General features: G+C 52.3%; 1 pseudogene; it reads right to left on the bottom strand.

Annotated features, from left to right (window-relative positions):
* Positions 1-960: 960 nt before the first annotated feature.
* Positions 961-6,564, bottom strand: LOC136335383 (heterogeneous nuclear ribonucleoprotein D-like; annotated as a pseudogene).
* Between the last annotated feature and the right edge of the window lie 12,898 nt (positions 6,565-19,462).

Genomic DNA, 19,462 nt, shown 5'->3' with positions numbered 1-19,462 from the left:
GCACACATTGGCCTTGGGCTCTGTTCCCTATTTAAGAGTTTCAACATGAGGAAGAAAACAGCCTAAAATATTAACTCACCCCCCCCCCAATCAAGAGAAAGGACAGTTCATACGTAACAGAAACAAAACGTTCGTGAAAGATGAAAGGCGTTTTGTTGGCTGCGTTAATACAAACGTGAATCAGAGAGAGCTGGGCGGGCATGGGACTCCCGGGCCGGGTCTGGGATGAGCAAGGCGCCTCTGCGCTCGCCGCGCCCGCCACTAGGCGGCGCCGGAGCAGCGCCTATGGCCGGGTCGTCCTGCAGGACGGGGAGTCGCTGCAGAGGCTGGTGGAACCAGTCCTGGGCCTCTACCCAAGAGCTCTGGAAAAGACCAGGTAGAAGAAAGCCCTGGCAGCGGATGAGAAGCTTTTCAAAGACACTCTCCACCCTGCCTTTGCATCCTAAAATATCCTAAGTTGCTTCAGTTCCCGGAACTGCCCTGCCCTCATCTGTCATCCAGGAAGGAGAATGGCACAGGACAGTGGAGGGCTCCATCAGACACCAGCGGGAGAAAGGGAGACCCCTCGCTGCCCCGTCCCCCCTCTCACAGAGACCCTCCGCCTCCAGCCAGGCAGGACGTGGACCCCAGCCCCTCACCTTACAGCCCACTTCCGAGCTCACAAGCCATCTGTGAGCTGGAGGCCACATAGCTGTCCCGGGTCGGGTCAGCGGTGCCCACACCGTTCCTCTGCATCTTACTGCCTCCCCGGGGGGCCAGACACACAGGCAGCCCCCCCACTGCCACCCCCCATCAGACACCCTCCATCACCCTCCCCACACCTCTCCTACCGAGAAGCGTTTTACAGGATGACCAGAGTCTCCAGCAAGATGTAAGAAGGCACTTCTGCAAGTTGCTCTTCTAGACACATTTATTCTTTGGGCTGAAAAAAAGACATGACAGAGGGCTTGGAGACAAAAGCTACATGGGTGTCAGAAGTGCATGTGGGGTGTCTTCACAAAGCGGTGAGGTCACCCGTCGGAGAGAACCCTGAGGTACCTGTGAGGTACAAGAAGTGTACAGTTACAAGAAGAGTAACTGCCCAGGGCCACACGGCAACTGTGAGGCCGCTTACCTCCAACAAACTGAAATTCTCGCCGAAGGCGGGCGGGGGAGCGATGGTCTCCTCAGCCCAGTCTCTCTGCTCCGGGGCTGCAGAAATGGCTTTAACCGCTGTCACCGACAGGAAAGCTGGAAGACACAATGGTGGGGAATAGAGCAGGGAAGCCAGAGAGACCACAGTTCAGATGGGCGGGCACCCTGTGGTCCCTCCTCCATCTGTGTCAGACCCCTCACATCTGGGAACGGTGAACCAGGGGCTGACACGGACACCTGCGAATGTGGAACACTGATCACGCAATAATAAATAGGTAATGATAATTACCACTGTCATTCCTTTGACTGTTATTCATTCTCAAGCACCCGGCCAGGTGTCTGACACTCACCGCTTCCGGTCCCACAGTGACTGCAGAAGTGCAGTGTCCTCCCCATGCCTCAGAGGAGGAGAAGGAGGGGGGCAGAGAGACTCTCCCAGCCCCCCAGAGCGAAGGACCCAGGAGGCCGGCATCTCACCGGACTGCTGAGGGTTTGTTTACCTGAGTAAGGGACACCCTGGGTGTTCGAACAAGGAGATGTCATGACTGCCTCTCAAAGAAGCTTCCGGATGAGGCCAGCAAGGGCAACTGCACACACACAGAACACTGGAAATCCCACACAGCATCGTTCTGGTTCTAGCCTCCGGTCTCTTCTCCCCAGAGCACCGGCAGGACAGATAGAGAGAAGCGCCTTCGTTTGAGTTTGGACCAAATTCCCCTCTGTCCCCTTGTCTGGGTTCTGCACACTAACTTTTCTGTAGCCCCTGCTGGCCACATCCCTCTCGCTGTGCAGCTGTGTGGGCACATCCCAGTCTCTCGGGGCACACGTGCTCAAAGTGCCCCGCTGTGACCCCGGCTGGCTTCTCCTCATGGCTCACCTCACAGGCTCTGTCCCTCTTTCCACTGGCCCCCATGTCCCTTGAGGATACACTGATTTATCTGTATCCTGACCCCCCACATCTGCCCCAGCCTTGGCACAAGAAGGTGCCCAGGCCTCCGGCTCAAGGGGCCCTAACTTTCAGTGGCTATTGAGTGGCAAAGGGTTTAGAAAATAGGGAGGGTCTCGTCTAAGTCATTATTTCAAACTTGGACAATAACTTCCTTATATTTTTATAAAATCCCCAATACTACCGATTGCTAGACATTCACAGGTCCTCATCTGAGCTGTCGTTCTCCTAATTAAGGGGACTCTGTCACTGCTGACTAAAGTGAGAACCACATCTCAGACTATGCATCAAAACAAATCCAAATGGAACGGGAATTTCTATGCAAAAGAAACAAACACAAAAAACAAAAAAGAAATTCTCAAAATGTCAGAAGAAGACACAGCGTTCTCATATGGAGAATACCTTTCTTCCTGAATAGGGACAGTCCTTTCTCTAAGCAAGACACAAAACTCAAATGCTGTAAAGAAAAGGTTGTTCAATTCTTATTAAAAAAAAAAAAATTAAAAACCACAAGAGAAAAAAATTACAGTTAAAAGGCAAGCAGCAAACAGATAGAAATATTTGCAGCTCATATCACAGATAAAGAGAACTTTCCTTGATATTTAAAGACCTCCCACAAAACAACAGGACCAAGGTCAATAACAAAAATGGGCCCGTCCATAGACTGCCTGGGTTCCAACCTCAGCTCTGCCAGTGACTCTCTGAGTGTCCTTGGGCAAGTTACTCTGCCCCCCTGGACCATGGTTTTCTTGTTTGTAGAAGGATCCTGGTCTCATAGGGGTTTCTGTGTAGAATACATGCGTGAATCTTCCCCAGAATTACCACTGGTTACTTGTCGACACCAGATTGGGAGCACCTTGGGGGCTGGGCCCATCACAGAGTCTCCTGTCGCGCAGCTGTGCTCCGCGAACGGCTTTGTCTGCCTTGAACTTGCCGGGAATGGCAAAGTGGGTCGTGATGGAGGACCCAATCCCAGTTCTCTTGCCCTAAGACTCAGCGGTTCCGGGACACTGGCAGTCCTGCTGGGTCCCCCTGTGCACCCAGGTTCGAAGGAAGTGGAAAAGCACAGCAAGGACTCGGAGCGGCACACGCCGGCCTCCACGAAGGAACATTAGAGCTGCACGGGCCAGGGTGGAAGTTAAATTCATAGACTGCTAATTAGCATGTGGAACAGGAAGTTTCTAAATAGCTCTGCAGCGAGGCCGTGGGCAGGCTCCGGGCCAGCGCTGAAGAGCCTGGTTCACAGGAGGGCGCCGGGAGAGGAAGACTGAAGCGACCGAGCCCGCTCCTTCTCACATCACAGGAACCCACGGGCCCGTTGCTGCTGGGACGTCCTGTGGAAATAAAGCCGCTGGCCCTCGTGGGGGGCTTCAAAAGGACGTGGGGCTGCAGCGGCCTGGGCTGGGAGAGAGGACAGGAGATGGGGGGGGGTCTGTCCACCCTCATAGGTCCCAACATGCTTTTCCTGCCTGCTTTTAAAGCCATACTTTCTTCCCTGTTGAGCCAGGGTTCTTTGTCAACATTTACGGTGAGAGGCCACGGTGAGATAAGGAGGTGCTGGGGGCCTTGACTCGGTGAAATGGATGCATTTGGCATGAAGCTAGTATTCCTGGGACCCTTGAATCTGACCTTTGCAAACCAGCGGCCCCTACCCCTCCCTGAGTGTCGGTCTCTCCCTTGGCAGAGGGGGCTCAGGCCCTGCAGGTTGCTGAGGCTGGCGGGCACTCCCTGGGCTTACTGCTGTCCAGTGCAGACTCTAGTCCCAGGGCAGAGGTTCCCAAGGGGCCCCTGCCCGAGACAGGTCACGCCAGTGAGCGTTTCTCCCTGATGTTCGTGCCAGCCACAGCTCTTCCAGGGTCCCAGGCCCTGCCATGGCCTGCCCATGGACCAGGTCAGCCCACTGCCCAGTGTCCACCTCAGGTTAACTGCCCTCAGTGTCTGCAACAGGGAAATCAGGCAGCCGAGCTCACTGCTTAGAGATTCCTCAAGGAGGTGCCTGCTTATTCTCAACGACTAGTATGTGCAGGGTACGCATACCTTATTTTTCCACCTATGGGTAGGATCTTGCCACCAAGGGTCCAAGTAGTGAGCTGTTGTGGAGTCTAAGAGATTTTAAGGGAACCTGCCCCTTAGCTATAAAGCAATTCTTAGTCTCTTCCTGGCCCTCAAGGCCTAACCAGTGGACACCACCTCCAGGAAGCCTTCCCTGTCTTTTCCAGTGCTGACTGATCATCTACATCATGCCAGGCACTTTGGAGAGCCAGGAGTGAGGTTCCCTCTCCTCTGAGCTCCCTGGTACTCCCTGGCTGCCCAACGACTTGCCCTGTGCCCTGTGGCTTCTCTTTGATTGTTACCTACCTTTTCTTGACGTTGACTCTCTGCACACCGCCCCTAGAAGATGCATAGCTTAGTGTTCAAACAGCCCAGGTTCAAATCCTGACCTGGCATTTTGGGCTGTATGACCTTGGAGAACTCGTTTCACCTCTCTATGCCTCGGTTTCCTCCCATGTATAATAAGGATAATGATAATACCGGCCTCCTAGGATTTCCGTGAAGGCTGACAGTTCACCCGTGTAAAGCTCGGAGAAGCGTGCTTGGCCCTACATGAGCACTGTGTCACGGGGCGTTGGTCAGATAAGGCACACATCATCTTCCCAGGGGTCCCAAACTCCTGGGGACACCAGACAGCAGGCAAACGAGCAGAGGGCCATGGGCGAGGGCCACGGCAAACCAGAAAGCCGGGCTCCAGCCCGGGCCGCCGCCGCGGGCTCCTGTGCTCGAGATGATGCCGAATGAGAGGCGGGCTGTTTCCATTTTCCAGAGAAGCTAGAAGTCCTGTCTGAATGTTTGTTTTGAATTTGAAATCTCTCAACTTATTTTTGTGTGTGTCATTTTTAAAATGTTTTTTATCACATAAGGAAGCACTTATTGGAGATGTAACATGAAATCATACAAATAAAATTTGTATAAACACAAATCCACATTGAATCATAACACAGAGAGCAAAAGACAAAGTAAAAACAAAGAGAACTCGCTGGCAGCCCCACACGGTTGGACACCGCGGTGTCTTGTACGCGAGAAAGTCTTTTACAAAATAATCATCTTCCAGCAACAGAAGACCAGCCTTCCGTGTCTTCCCGCCAGATGGGCTGCTTTAAGGATCCCCGCCTGCTCTCCCCAAGGTCCGCCTCTAGGACGGCTGGTCCTGGTCCTGGTGACTGCCACCCCCTCGAGACGTCTTGCCCTGAGTGCTCTGCGTCTCCCTGTCCACGTCCGCAGTTCCCGTAGTTACGCCCGGTCCGGCCACAGCCACTGTGGCCACCACCGGGATCTCCATACCCTTAATCATCACAGTGTTTAAACCCTTGGTCCCAGCTTCGGCCCTGACCTCAGCCGCGTTCCCTAGGACCACCTGGGCCACCAGCTGTCACGCCTCTTCTTTCGTTTTGCTGCTGCTGGTGCCGCCTACATTCCTCTTTGGGTTGGGCCACTTCGATCTCCCACTTCCCAGAACCAGTTTGATGGTGTCTGCTTTCTGACGATTTCTCTGCGGGCTCCTCACCTGTGTGGGTGCTAAAACAAAAAAACTTCGTCCTTCATTTGTTTTTGGTTTTTTTATCCATGGAAGTTCGATACTTTCAATCACTCCAAAGCCTCCGAAATATTCTTTAATTTGTTCAGTACTCTCTGGGCTCAATCTACCCACAAAAATATTTTGGGGAGCCTGACTAGGCGGTGGCGCAGTGGATAGAGTTGGACTGGGATGCGGAAGGACCCAGGTTCAAGACCCTGAGGTCGCCAGCTTGAGCACGGGCTCATCTGGTGTGAGCAAAAAGCTCACCAGCTTGGACCCAAGGTCGTGAGCAAGGGATTACTCGGTCTGCTGAAGGCCCACGATCAAGGCACATGTGAGAAAGCAATCAATGAACAACTAAGGTGTCACAACAAAAAATTGATGATTGATGCTTCTCATCTCTCTCCATTCCTGTCTGTCTGTCCCTATCTATCCCTCTCTCTGACTCTCCCTCTGTCTCTGAAATAAATAAATAAATAAATAAATAAATAAATAAATAAATAAAAATTAAAAAGAAAAAAGAACACCTCTGTCTTCTTTAAAAAAAATATTTTGGGGAGGTTCCTTCCTTTTTAAAGCTTTGGTCCTTTTAGGGAAGGGGGGGAATGTCTATCAATCTGCAATCCAGTTTGTGTTCCTTCCATTTCAAAACCCTTTCAACGCTAGCAGCACCTTGGAAAAGCACAGATCCCAATCCTCTTGATGTTCTGGTGACTGGATCCATCTGAATTGTGAAGTCGACAACTTCCCCATATCGAGACACTCAGTCAGACCTTTCTTGCTGGTATCCCAGCTCCAGCCTCCAATAAGCATTTTACCCACATCCTGCTAATTCTTGCTCCCACAGACCTTGAATTTCCTGTATGTCGCAGCACTGGGGCCTGTCCTCCGTGGTGGTGGAGTTGTCTGCTGGGGGCGGGGGGGGGGGTGGCGGTTCAAGTTCGGCAGCTGCAGGGATGACGTGCTGTATGGCGCTGGGTTTTAAATGGTGGCAGAAGAGCTCTCAACTTTTAAACATCAGCAGCTAATTTAGAAAAAAGTCGACACATTGAAACCTTATGTACACACACACACACACACACACACACACACACAATCTGTCCATGGACGTTTATTAAGCTTTATTCATCATCTCCAAAGCCTGGAAGCAACCGGGATGACCTCCAGCAGGTGGGTGGAGAAATAAACTGTGGTACGTCCAGGCAGCAGGTAGTATTCAGCCCTAAAGAGAAGTGATCTAGGGAGGAGCACTTGGGATCTTGCTTCCCGGCTTCTGGCGTCAGTTTGACTCAAATAAGAGAAGCCATTAAAAGACGTGAAGGAAACTTAAACGCATGTTACTGAGTGAGAGAAGCCAGTCTGGGAAGGCCACTTGCTATAGGATTCCAACTCTACGACATTCTGGAAAAGATAAAACTATGGAGACAATGGAGAGATCGACGCTTGCCGGAGCTGGGGAGAGGGAGGGGTGACCAGCTGAGCCGAGAGGGTCTTAGGGCACAGAAACTACTCTGTGTGACACTGTGGTGGTGGAGACGTGTCAGTGTACATTTGGCAAAGCGCACAGAATATGTGCCCCCCAAGAGTGAGCCGCAGTGCCGCCTGCGGGTTTTGGGTGACGAGGGTATGTCCGTGTCAGTGCGTTGACTGTAATCAAGGTACCACTCTGGGTGGGGTCTTGGGCTATTATAGTGGCGGAGAAATGCATGGGTGAGGAACAGAGGGTATCTAGGAGATCTCTACTTTCTTCTCAGTTTAGCTGTGAACATAAGCCTGCTCTATGCAATCAAGTCCATTTAGAAAGAAGTCAGCACACCGCTGGCCAGGCAGAGCCCGCGCATGGACTGGAGAGGGAGGACCTGTCTGTAATCTCAGTCCTGCACAGCTTTTGTTCACTAACCAGATTGTAAGCCCCCTGAAGGCAGAAGCCCTGCTGGTGTTGTTCACAGTTGCGTCCCCAGGGAGGGCCTAGCACCATTCCAGGCAAGAGCAAATGAAAGAAAGAATGAATGGACCACATGCCCTTGACAAGCAAGATGATAGGAACCACTCTACTGACTGCCAAGTAGGTAATGAGCACCATTCTGAGCCCCTAAGGAGCCTCGTGACATGAACGTCACTTAACCGTCTTCCGACAAAAGTATGATCAGCTCTGCTTTTCGGGTGTGGACACAGAGGCTCAGAGGGGTGGTTTTGGCTGCCCAGAATCACGCAGTTGGTAAGTGGCAGAGTCTGGGATGGTTCCCAGGACTTCCAGACTTCAGTGGTGGAAGCTCCCACTCCAATTTTCCTCGGGAAGGAGAGATGATGGGTGGATAGGAGGATAGAAAGATAGAGGATGGCTAATAGGTAGGTGAGTAATGGATAGATAGATGTTGCGTGGGTAACCGGATGGCTGGATGAATAACTGGCTAGATGGCTCAACAGATAATAATTGTTTACTAGATGGACAGATAGATGGATGATGAATGGATCTGAAGAGCCCTTTCCCTAATGAAATTTTCAGCATACTCTTTCTTCCCTTTTTTACTTCCCATCCTGCCGAGACTCAACTATTTCTGGGAGGCAGTTACCTGAGATGCCAAATAGGGTTGTTTTGACAGTTAACAACAAAGTCAGCTTAAACTGGGCTAGGGCAGGGCTGAGGGGGACACCTGTCTTTTCCCTTCACACCTGGCCAGATGTAAACAATATAATTAGGCTAATCACAGAGCCATTCCCCGAATCCACATTTCCTAATCCCCCCCCCCAGTGAGGATCGGGAAGAGCTGCCTTCTCCTTCCCCCCACCCCCTCCCCAGGATAATGAGACCCTCCTGTGTGTGGGGGGGGGGACGAGAGAGATGCACAGGACTCCCCAAGCCTTTCGCAACGCCCACTCCCTTCCTAACTGAGCAAGTCCGGGGCAGAAAAACATCCGAGCTGAGCCTCTGTTTCCTCGTCAGCACAAAGGAGCTAAGTCCTACACTTCTGGCTGTCCCAGCAGCCAAGAGGAGTTCTGGTACCTGCCAGGGCTGAGTCCCGCGTAAGTGCTCATTAAATTGTATTTTCCTTCTGCCCCCTCGGTCGGCCTGTCCCAAAGGGTTAATCCAGGTTCATGTTAACACACTGGGGGCCAGACTGTTTCCTTTCATAAATTGAGCGGTGTTACTACATTCTTGCAGGAGGCTGGTGAGCACCCCCGGCTGGGTCCGGGGTACTCCTGACCTCACGGCGTGGGCAGTGCAGAGGCGGATGACCGGGTCCCTTCAGGCTGAGCAGAGCTGAGTGCTCAAGGCTCTCCCTGCCCCCCACCCCCGCCCCAGCCCACTTCCCAACGAGTACTGGTTCCAGGCTCAGATGCTCAGGGTCGATCTTGACTCCCCCTTAGGTGCCTGAGTGAAAAGGGCATTCTGGCATTCTGCTTGTCCCCGGGCCCTCCCTGCCAGGGCCTGCCTCTGCTTTTTTATGTCCCCCAGTAAAAATCCAAGGTCTTCTCCAGTTTATATGGTAATTATGGCTCCCAAGGCAGTGGAAAGACGAAGCCTTTCCCAGAGTCTCTGAAAGGAAAATTCTAAACCTGGGCCATAAAAATGAGACCCGAGTGCAGCGATCTGGAGTCCTGGAAGCAGAGTGGCATCATGGGAAGGGGCAGAGGCCAGAGCCCTGGGGAAGTGCCCGCTGGCTCCTGCCCTCGGCCTGACCCTGGTGAGGCACCCAAGTCCTCCGTCCCAGTTTCCTCATCCGTGCAATGGGTCGGCACCCCGGCACAGACTGCCGAGGCCCAGCGGGCTTGTGTTCACACACGCATTCTTTCGACGGAAACTGGGGAGTAGTCAGCCGTACCCCACTTAATTCCGACACAAACCTTATGAAGTGGGCACTAGGGTTTTTATTTGTTTGTTTGTTTGTTTTACAGAGACACAGAGAGAGTCAGAGAGAGGGATAGATAGGGACAGACAGACAGACAGACACAGAGAGAGATGAGAAGAATCAATCAGTTTTTCGTTGCAACACCTTAGTTGTTCATTGATTGCTCTCTCATATGTGCCTTGACCGTGGGGCTACAGCAGACCGAGTGACCCCTTGCTCGAGCCAGCGACCTTGGGTCCAAGCTGGTGAGCCTTGCTCAAACCAGATGAGCCCGCGCTCAAGCTGGCGACCTCGGGGTCTCGAACCTGGGTCCTCCGCATCCCAGTCCACGCTCTATCCACTGCGCCACCGCCTGGTCAGGCTGCACTAGGATTTTTATTTGAAGAAATGAAATTCGAAGCAAATGAATGACTTAACTAAGGTCACACAGCGAATGAGAAACAGAGGTCAAATCCAGGTGTCTTTGGAGGCAAAACCTGTATTTCTGAAACTAAGCAACAGAGGGTCCCCATTGAAATGCTCAGGTCGGAGCCACAGTGACCTCAGGTGTGGCCAGGTGAGAAGACTCGGGCTGGGAGAGACTGTGACTTGCCCAAGGCCACAGTCGTGTTTGTGAGCACTTGGCAGGGGGAGTTGGGCTTTGTCGCAGACAATGTCCATGGTCTCTTACAAAACTGTCCTCTTTGCAAAAAAAAAATGCCCACAGTGTGCAGCGACCGTGACCTATCCGAAAGGGAGGTTCCCAAAGGCAGGAATGTCCCAGCGATGGGGGCCGCCCAGACTCCACCCTGAAGGACAGGGTCCCCCAGTGGGAACGTTTTGCTGACGACGTCACGGGGAGGAAAGGCAGAGCTGTACCCGTGTTGTTAATGCCTCTCTGACACCTACTCGTCCATCCTCCAGCCCAGAGAAAGCCTGTTTCACAGTCGCAAACTCCAGCAGACAAATGACAAAAGTATACGTCCAAAACAACGCGTCTGGCTTTGCACGTTGCTTATTTGTACAGAGAAAAGTGACTTGGTATAGCAAGGGTTTTCTGTTCTATACAGAGGGAAATGTATTCAAGTCAAAAGAGGATCCAGTTTAGAAAAAGGTATTCGTAACTGTGGACTTAAGATTTTATTCCTTTTACATGTAATTTTAAGTTGTTAAATAAACAATAGTCCAAGCGCTTTGCAGTTACGGCCCACTTCTGAGAGCAACCCCTGCGGATGTCCGCGTGGGCGAGTTCCGCCCAGCGCCACGACGCCAGTCCAGACTGCTCTGGACCTGGACGAGAGTGGCGCACAAGGCCGGGTCCCCGGCTGCGTGTCCTGCTGTGGCCACACCAGATGCTGTGTAACACTCGGCCCCATGACTGGCACCACTCAGGTTACCGGATTCCCAGCACATATGCCGCATGACTCTCTGAGGCTGGACAGGGAGGGGACCTTCACGCTTCAGTCCTCCTCTCCGCAGCCAAGGACCTGGGGGTGGGGTCCCAGATGCTGGCCTCTCTGTCAGTCAAGGAGAACATTGGGGATCCCTCTACCCTCCCCTCCCCGCTGCACTGCAACAGTGCTGACTTCCTCCTGGATGTGAAAAGTGTCCACACCTGGGTGACTCTCCTTCTGGGTCTGGGCTCTCCTCTAGCTGGGGCCACCATTTGTTTTATGTAATAAGTATTTCCAGAATGCTTCTTGTATCCTTGGGCTCGCCATGAGTATTAACTCAGTTAATCCTCCCTACCCTATGGGCAGGGGACTGTCAGTCTTACCCACTTCACAGATGAGGAAACTAAGGGAGAGTGATTCATGTCAGACAACTAGAAGCAGTGGATCAAGATCTGATGTTTGGCCCTGTTGAGCTAGCTCAGTTGGTTAGAGCATCGTCCTGATATTCCAAGGTTGCAAGTTCGATCCTTGGTTGGGGAACATACAAGAATCAATCAATGAATGTGGAATTGAGTGAAACAACAAGTTGATGTTTTTGTGGGGGTTTTTTCTCTCTCTCCCTTCCTTTTTCTCTCTCTAAAATCAATCAATAAATAAAAAGTTTAAGAACAACTTATGTTGCCCTACCATTGGCTGAGGCCACAGAGCAGGGGAACCCGGGTAGTGAAGTCCATAGGGATAACCTTCCCGGCCCAGAGCATCAGGGAATGGGTCTGAGGGTGACGGGCACAGAAGGGACACAGGCGGCCACAGACCAAAGGGCACGAAAGCTGGCTGTGCCACGTCCGTTATGCTTTCCACACAACCCTCCCCAGAATGCTGTAAGGCAGGAGGTATCTGCCCCTTCTACAGACGAGAAAGTTGAGGCTCACAGAGGTTTGGGAACTTGGCCAAAGGCTCACAGCGCAGAGTCGCCAAGGACAATACTGTCTTCAAAGTCTTTCCACTTCCTCACAACACAGGGGTCACCGAGCTGCCGGGGCCTGTGCCTGGGTCCCTGCCAGGCTGGGGAAAGGCTGGCTTCTCCTGAGCAAATGTTCTGAGGTTTTATAAATGCATCCTGCATTCGTTCCAGGCACTGCGTTATCCGCCAACTCTGCAGCAGCGAAGTGCGCCTCCCGGCTGATCACATCGCAGAGGCCGTCGGCTCAGAGCGCTCGGCTCCGTTACCCAGGCACACCCCTAGTGGCGTTTCTCCGGGCACTTAGAAGCATCGGTTCAGCATCTGGCTCGTGAAATAGTCAGGAGCTCCTTTACAGAAGAACTGAGATGAACGTATGGGACAGCAAGGGAAAAAGGAGGGTGGAGAGGGTGTAGGAGAGCCCACCCCGTCGCTCCCCGAGAGGCCGGGTCGTCCTGTGAAGCTGGGATGCAGGAGGAGGCACGACGGGGTGCTGCTGTCCGCTTCTGCACATAAGCAGGTGCTCCAGAGATTCTTCCAGAACGGCCGTGCCCCGGCCTCGTGCCTGCAAGGATAATGTTCCGGGGGAAGCGCCCAGCACAGAGCCAGAGGTTCAGACACAGTGGAGCAGGTTGATTACTGCCATTACTCCCATTTCACAGAAGAGTAACCTCAAGCTCAGGGGTGTTGCGTACAATGGTCAATGTCAAATGAAGTAGCTACAGCGTCAGGGAGGGAATGGATCGATCCAGCCTCAGTCCTGAACAAAGCACTGGGAATGGAGCCTAACTTGATATTTGATGAATGAATGAGTGCAAAAATGAATGAATTATCCAAAGAGCCTACCAGCAGTTTGCAATGTGCTACAACCTGAATCCAGATGGTCCCACGGCCCAGAAAGAACCAGACCAGCTTGAGGCTAGGGGGCTGAGAAGCCCCGAGGTGATTGGTAACTACATGATGAAACTGAGACAGGCTACTAAGCCAGGGTAAGTGAATAGGGAAACTGAGACACGTAGTTAAACAGCCAAGTAGTTTACAGTTGGAAGCACACAGGCTGATAATCAGACCCCTCAAGTTCAAATCCTGGCTCAACCACCTAATTATCTGGGCACCTCGTAACTCCTCTAAGCTTCAGGTTTTGTGCCTGAAGTGGCATAATAACATCTACTTCTTTGGGTGTTTATGAAGATAAAATATCATCGGGCTATTATCAGGCTATACTAAGGGAAGTCACGTCAAGTTCAAGGATTCTGGGAATCTTAGTCCAAGGAGATAAGCGGACATCTGCTTCCAAAGACAACAGCAGGTCAGAATTAACATTTACTCTCACGGCCAGTGGGCTTTTCCTGAGGCCAACCTGCTGACCGGCCTTTTCTTCCGCTTCTGACACACCCAACCCAGGGTCTCAATCTCTCCCCACCTCTGTCCCCAACCCAGGTTCCCGGAATCTGACGAAAGATGACCTTGGGCAAAGCACTTCACTTCTGAGTCTCAACATCTGTAAAATGGAATGGGGGATTAGATGAGATTAACCTCTGCTAAATGCCCAGAGGCAGGGCAGCACACAGTAGGTCTAGATAAATGGCCTTTTGCTTCCTCCTGAAATTGCTTTACTTCTGCCACCCAGAGATCCCATGATGTTTTCTCGTGGGGTGGAGAGGAAGGGAGGGGCATTGGGAAGACCCCGCATCTCATTCGTTCATTCATCTAACAAAGCGCATGTTGTGTGCCGTGTGAAAAGGAGAAGTCCATGGGGAATCTTCATCACTGAAGAGCACCCTCTAGGCCAGAGCTGACATGACTAGAGTCCCTGCCTCCAACGGGCCCCAGTCTGGGGAGACCAGCCTGGACGGTAAAGGAATTGAGAAACGAGAGATGTTCCTTGGGCTGGGGGGTGTCCCACAGGAGGAGGTGATCCCCCGAGTCTCAAAGGATACAAGGGGTTTTAGAGCCTATGGGAACATTCTAGACAGAAGGAACATTATAAAGGAATGATGGATTCAGATAGGGGCCTGCATGTCACTCAGCACAGAGAACACGCAGAGGGCGGGGCCTGAAAGCCTGGGTTAACATGGACAGGAACATTAGACAGTTAGATAGTGTCAAGACTAAGGGGTCAAGAGCCGTTGTGGACAGAACTTCATTTACTGGGTGCCTACTATGTGCTGGCCACTGTTGTTGAGCTTTCCTAGTGCTTTACTGTTGCAAAACTGGAATATCTTTTGTTATAAAACCAATGCAGACTATATTTTGAAAAATAATCAAACAATATAAGATGAGAGGGAGGCAAAGGTGGGAATATTAAAGAGTGGAGGGACCAAGTACGGGTATGCTAGCAAGCAGAGGACCAGGGGTGGGTATGCCAGCGAGCAGAGGACCAGAGGTGGGTATGCCAGCGAGCAGAGGACCAGGGGTGGGTATGCCAGCGAGCAGAGGACCAGGGGTGGGTATGCCAGCGAGCAGAGGACCAGGGGTGGGTATGCCAGCGAGCGCAGGACCAGGGATGGTTATACCACCAAGCAGAGGACCAAGTACGGGTATGCTAGCAAGCAGAGGACCAGGGGTGGGTATGCCAGTGAGCAGAGGACCAGGGATGAGTATGCCAGCGAGTGCAGGACCAGGGATGGGTATGCCAGTGAGCAGAGGACCAGGAATGGTTATGCCAGCGAGCAGAGGACCAGGGATGGGTATGCCAGCGAGCAGAGGACCAGGGATGGGTATGCCAGCAAGTACAGAACCAGGGATGAGTATGCCAGCGAGTGCAGGACCAGGGATGGTTATGCCAGCGAGCAGAGGACCAGGGATGGGTATGCCAGCGAGTGCAGGACCAGGGATGAGTATGCCAGCGAGTAGAGGACCAGGGATGGGTATGCCAGTGAGCAGAGGACCAGGGATGGTTATGCCAGTGAGTGCAGGACCAGGGATGGGTATGCCAGTGAGCAGAGGACCAGGGATGGGTATGCCAGTGAGCAGAGGACCAGGGATGGGTATGCCAGTGAGCGGAGGACCAGGGATGGGTATGCCAGTGAGTGGAGGACCAGGGATGGGTATGCCAGTGAGCAGAGGACCAGGGGTGGGTATGCCAGTGAGCGGAGGACCAGGGATGGGTATGCCAGTGAGTGCAGGACCAGGGACGGGTATGCCAGTGAGCAGAGGACCAGGGATGGGTATGCCAGTGAGTGGAGGACCAGGGATGGGTATGCCAGTGAGCAGAGGACCAGGGATGGGTATGCCAGTGAGTGCAGGACCAGGGATGGGTATGCCAGCAAGTACAGGACCAGGGATGGATATGCCAGTGAGTGCAGGACCAGGGACGGGTATGCCAGTGAGCAGAGGACCAAAGATGGGTAGCTAGAGATGTCAGTGTGGGAGACAGGGGGCATCAAGGGTGCAGGGCATGGAGCTCAGGCCTCACAGGTAGGCTCCCAGCAGGTCCTCAAGGCCTTTGGGTGCCTGGCTCCAACCCATCACCTTATCAAAATAAGGCCGCACCCCTCTCCTAGCCCCAGCTGAGCGCTCGGGGATCTGGAAGCCAATTTGCAAGTACTACGGTGAAAAAAATTATGAATTAACGACAAGCTTTGTGCTCATCAGAGTCCTAATTTCCACTGGCTTTTTGGTTTTCAGCTCTATAAATCCTAAATGTGCCTTTCATTTCGTTTTTCCAGCCTTTGAGGACATCTGTTTGGCATTTGCCTTGTGCGACTGGGAAGGTGGGAGGGAGGTGCCAAGTACGTTCCTTTTTAACTTCTTCGCATTGAAGTAGGAGAGGCCACAAATGTGCCCCAGAGCTCAGGGCCGCCGCTCCGCGCTGCTCACCTTCCCATCCTCAGGTGCTTTATGAAGATGGCTCAATTTCAAGTCCATGTATTAAAAATACCATCTCCACGCCAACGCAGGGCAACTTCACATGTTTCCAATTTATGGTTTGTAGCGTGTTGTAATATGGATTTTATATACATGTATAGTCAGGGTTTTTTTTTCTCTCTCTTCTTTTTTGAGCCTTACTTTGCCTATATATTTCCATTTTAATTTGGCCAAAAATTGCTGAGCTGGATCGGTGGGCTTTTTTTAGGAGGGGCCAAATGTTCACACAAAGTTCAAAGTTGCTACTTGAGACTCACGGTGTCAAGAGGCCCTGTGGACAGAACTTCTACTGAACACCTACTGTGTGTCGTTGGCTACTGTGTCTGTGCCTTTTCAATGCTCTGTCGATTTTATCTTTTAGCAAATTGAATTGTTCTGATAGTAAAATTAATGGAGGCTACATTTTGAAAAAATCAAGCAGTATAAAATGGATTTAGTAGATGGCAAATACTTCCCATATGTTTATCCCAAAGGGATAAACCCTGTTAAGATTTAGTTAATGTGTATTTCCTGGTTATCTATGTAGAGTACTCAGAAAATATATAAATCAATGCATATTATAAAGATCTCACAAAAACTGAGTAATACCCTTTGTAGTTTCCATAATCTGGTGTGTGTGTGTGTGTGTTTTAGCTTAGGTTTCTCTCCAGATAACTGAATGTAAATCTTCTTCAGTGGGTGCAGTGCATTTTAGTGCGGCGTGGGCGCCCTCTTTGCTGAACCCGCCCTCTATCCATGGGTGGACACACATGTTTTCATTCCTATGCACAAGACGGTCCTGAACCTCTTCCTCTAAGCATCTTTGCCTCTTGCTCAAGTTATTCACCAGGTTCAGCTCTACCGAGCGGAACTACCGGATCAAAAGATAGACACGCTGTTGCCTGACCTATGGTGGTGCAATGGATAGAGCCTTGACCTGGAACGCCGAGGTCGCTGGTTTGAAACCCTGGGCTTGCCTGGTCAAGGCATATACAACAAGCAAGCAATGAACAACTAATATGAAGCAACTATGAGTTTACGCTTCTCACCCCTCCCCCACGTCTCCTCGCTCTGTAAAATCAATAAATTAAATGGTATATAAAAAAAAAGGTATAAACTTTTTTTGGATTGGAATCATCAAGCCCACACCACAAACTGTGAGAGAGGACCTCTTACGCAGCCCCTAACCTCATTGCCTCTTTTAAACCCTAGCTAACCCTGCAAGAGAAAGCTTTATTTGCCCCATGCCGGGAGGAAACTGAGGCTGCAAGAAGCCCCGCCCACAACCCCCCCAGAGCTGTCTGACCGCAGGGGAGTATTCAAGACCAGAGGTGGTGTCGAGTTGGGCACCTGAAACCTGTGTAACTATGTTAAACAACGTCACCCTAATAAAGTCCATTAAAAAAAATTTAAAGGCTGTCGTCGCTCCAGACCTGGGGACTCCATAGAAACCCTGCTGACAAACTTGCTGGGTTAGAAGGGGAGGCCACGTGGGCACCCGCAGGGTGCCAGTGTGAGAACCAGGACGGGCGCCCCCTCCAGGCGGAGGCAGCCCCGCACCAGGAAGCATGGTTTGGGGAGCCTAGCCAAGCCCAGAGGTCCACTTCCCCCAAAACCCCTCCCGGAAACCTGCAGAACCTGCGTGGTAACTCTGCCCGGCACCTGCACCCTACCTCGGTTTCCCCATCTGTCAGAAAGGAGGATGACCTGTTCCGCTGTCCCTAGCGCCCGCCATGAGGGTACATTCCCACCGAGGAGGTGAATGCAGACGTTTCTGGCTGTCTTTCCCCCCCACCCCCATGAGGAATCTGGGCCTAAGGCCCGCCCCGCCCCTGCCAGGCCGCCACTCCCACCGCCCCCCGCCCCCAGACCGGCTGTTCCCCCCATCAGCCCCTCGGCCTGCCTGTGCCTTGCGCGTTCCGCCCGCTCTGCTCTCGCATCAGGGCTCGGATCCTTTTTATTGAGTTATAAAACCAGGATTGTTTTTGGATTGGGTTGGTAAAAAAAAAAAGGTCTCTGGCCTGACCTGTGGTGGCGCAGTGGATAAAGCGTCGACCTGGAAATGCTGAGGTCGCCGGTTCGAAACCCTGGGCTTGCCTGGTCAGGGCACATATGGGAGTTGATGCTTCCTGCTCCTCCCCCTTCTCTCTCTCTCTCTGTCTCTCTCTCTGTCTCTCTCTCCTCTCCCTCTCTCTCTCCTTTCTAAAATGAATAAATTAAAAATTAAAAAAAAAAAAATTAAAAAAAAAAAAAAAAAAAAAAAAAAAAAAAAGGTCTGGAAACTTGGTAATCTGAACTTCTCAGGTTTGGAGACAGATCTTGTTGCTCGGAGAGATAATGAGGGCTGCGTTTGCAAGTATTAAATTATTTTCATTTTTTAGATGGTGCCAGAGGCGACTGGGCTTTGCTCCCTCCATGGCTGCAGCACAAGGCTGCGTGGGGCTGCAGATGCATCCGGAGGAGTGGACCTGGCAGGGGTCAGGGGGCAGCCCTCCTGGTGACAGTCACCGGCCTGGGAGGGGATGCAACATCAGCCCCAGTCTCCTTTGAGGGATGTGGAGGGCAGGGCTTTGGGGGAGGGCCATAGCTGAGAACCCCAGGAAACATCCTCAGCTACCCAAGCCCGCCAGGGACAGGGGCAGGTGGCCACCAAGTTTACTCTTATTCCGTGCCATCTTGGGCAAGTCACAGGCTGGCACAGAGCCCCCCCCCCCCGCGTCTCCACACCTGTAAATGGGAACCCAAAGCCTCCCTTCTTTGTTTCCTTCCCGTGCCACTGGGGCTGAATGCCTCTCCTTGTAGAATGAACACCCGTGTGCCCGTGTTCCGCGTGAGTCCTCATCCCTCCCGCCATGATCCCAGTCGTAATATAGGAGCTAATAACAGCTCAATAAATCCTAATACCAGCTCCGACTGGGGGACACCTCTGAGGCGTCAGCTTTCAGGCTCAGTAACGTAATAATGATAATCCTGAAGGCTAACGCTTCCCCAGCGGGCACTCTGTGCCCAGCAGCGCCTGCGTGGGGGCTGCAATGACTAGTGGGTGAAGACATCCAAGGCACATACAGCAGTGCCCGGTTCCCCATTATCCTACAGAGCCTGCAGTTTTCCCCAGGCCAGGGGCTGGAGCGGTGGACGAGGGATTTGAACCCGCACAGCCCTGCCTCTCGGAATAATGCAGGACTCAGCCCCGGGCACTTGTCGTTCTGTATTGCACAGCTCATGAAACGGTGGGGGCGGGGGAGGGGCTGCAGTGTTCTTAATAGTCACAGAAGGGAGATAGGCTTAATGGCCCAAAGAAGCAGGGGGTTCCAGGTCACCCCAGATGCCCCCAATTCCAGTGTTTCCAGGCCTGTCTTTATGGGAACACTGAGAAGATCGGGCCCATTCGTCTTAGGCAAGGTACAAACCGTGGCCAAGCTAACGTTCCAGCTCCGTAAGAACCGTCTCTCCCAGTCCCCTCCCCCCAGTGCCAATTGGAAAGCACGCCTTGTGCCAAGACCATCGAGCCCTGCAGCCGGCAGACCCCCTCGCCCTGGAAAAGCTGCGGCGGCCCAGAGACTGCGTTCCATTTCACATCTCTGGCACGAAGGGGCCAGAAACTAAACAGCATCCACAGGGCAGGACGGTTTCTAGACAGCAGCTCCCTTATAAAACAGGGCACCTCCCTCTGAGCCAGGCTCTGGATCCCGTCAAAACGACATGTGTCTTTCCTTTCCTTCCTCGAGAAGGTGAAATACGAGCCTGGAATAACACCGTGCTCCTGTTCCCTTC

Source organism: Saccopteryx bilineata, chromosome 4, assembly GCF_036850765.1.
Source record: "Saccopteryx bilineata isolate mSacBil1 chromosome 4, mSacBil1_pri_phased_curated, whole genome shotgun sequence".
NCBI lineage: Eukaryota > Metazoa > Chordata > Mammalia > Chiroptera > Emballonuridae > Saccopteryx > Saccopteryx bilineata.
This window is presented reverse-complemented; position numbering and strand designations above follow the sequence as displayed.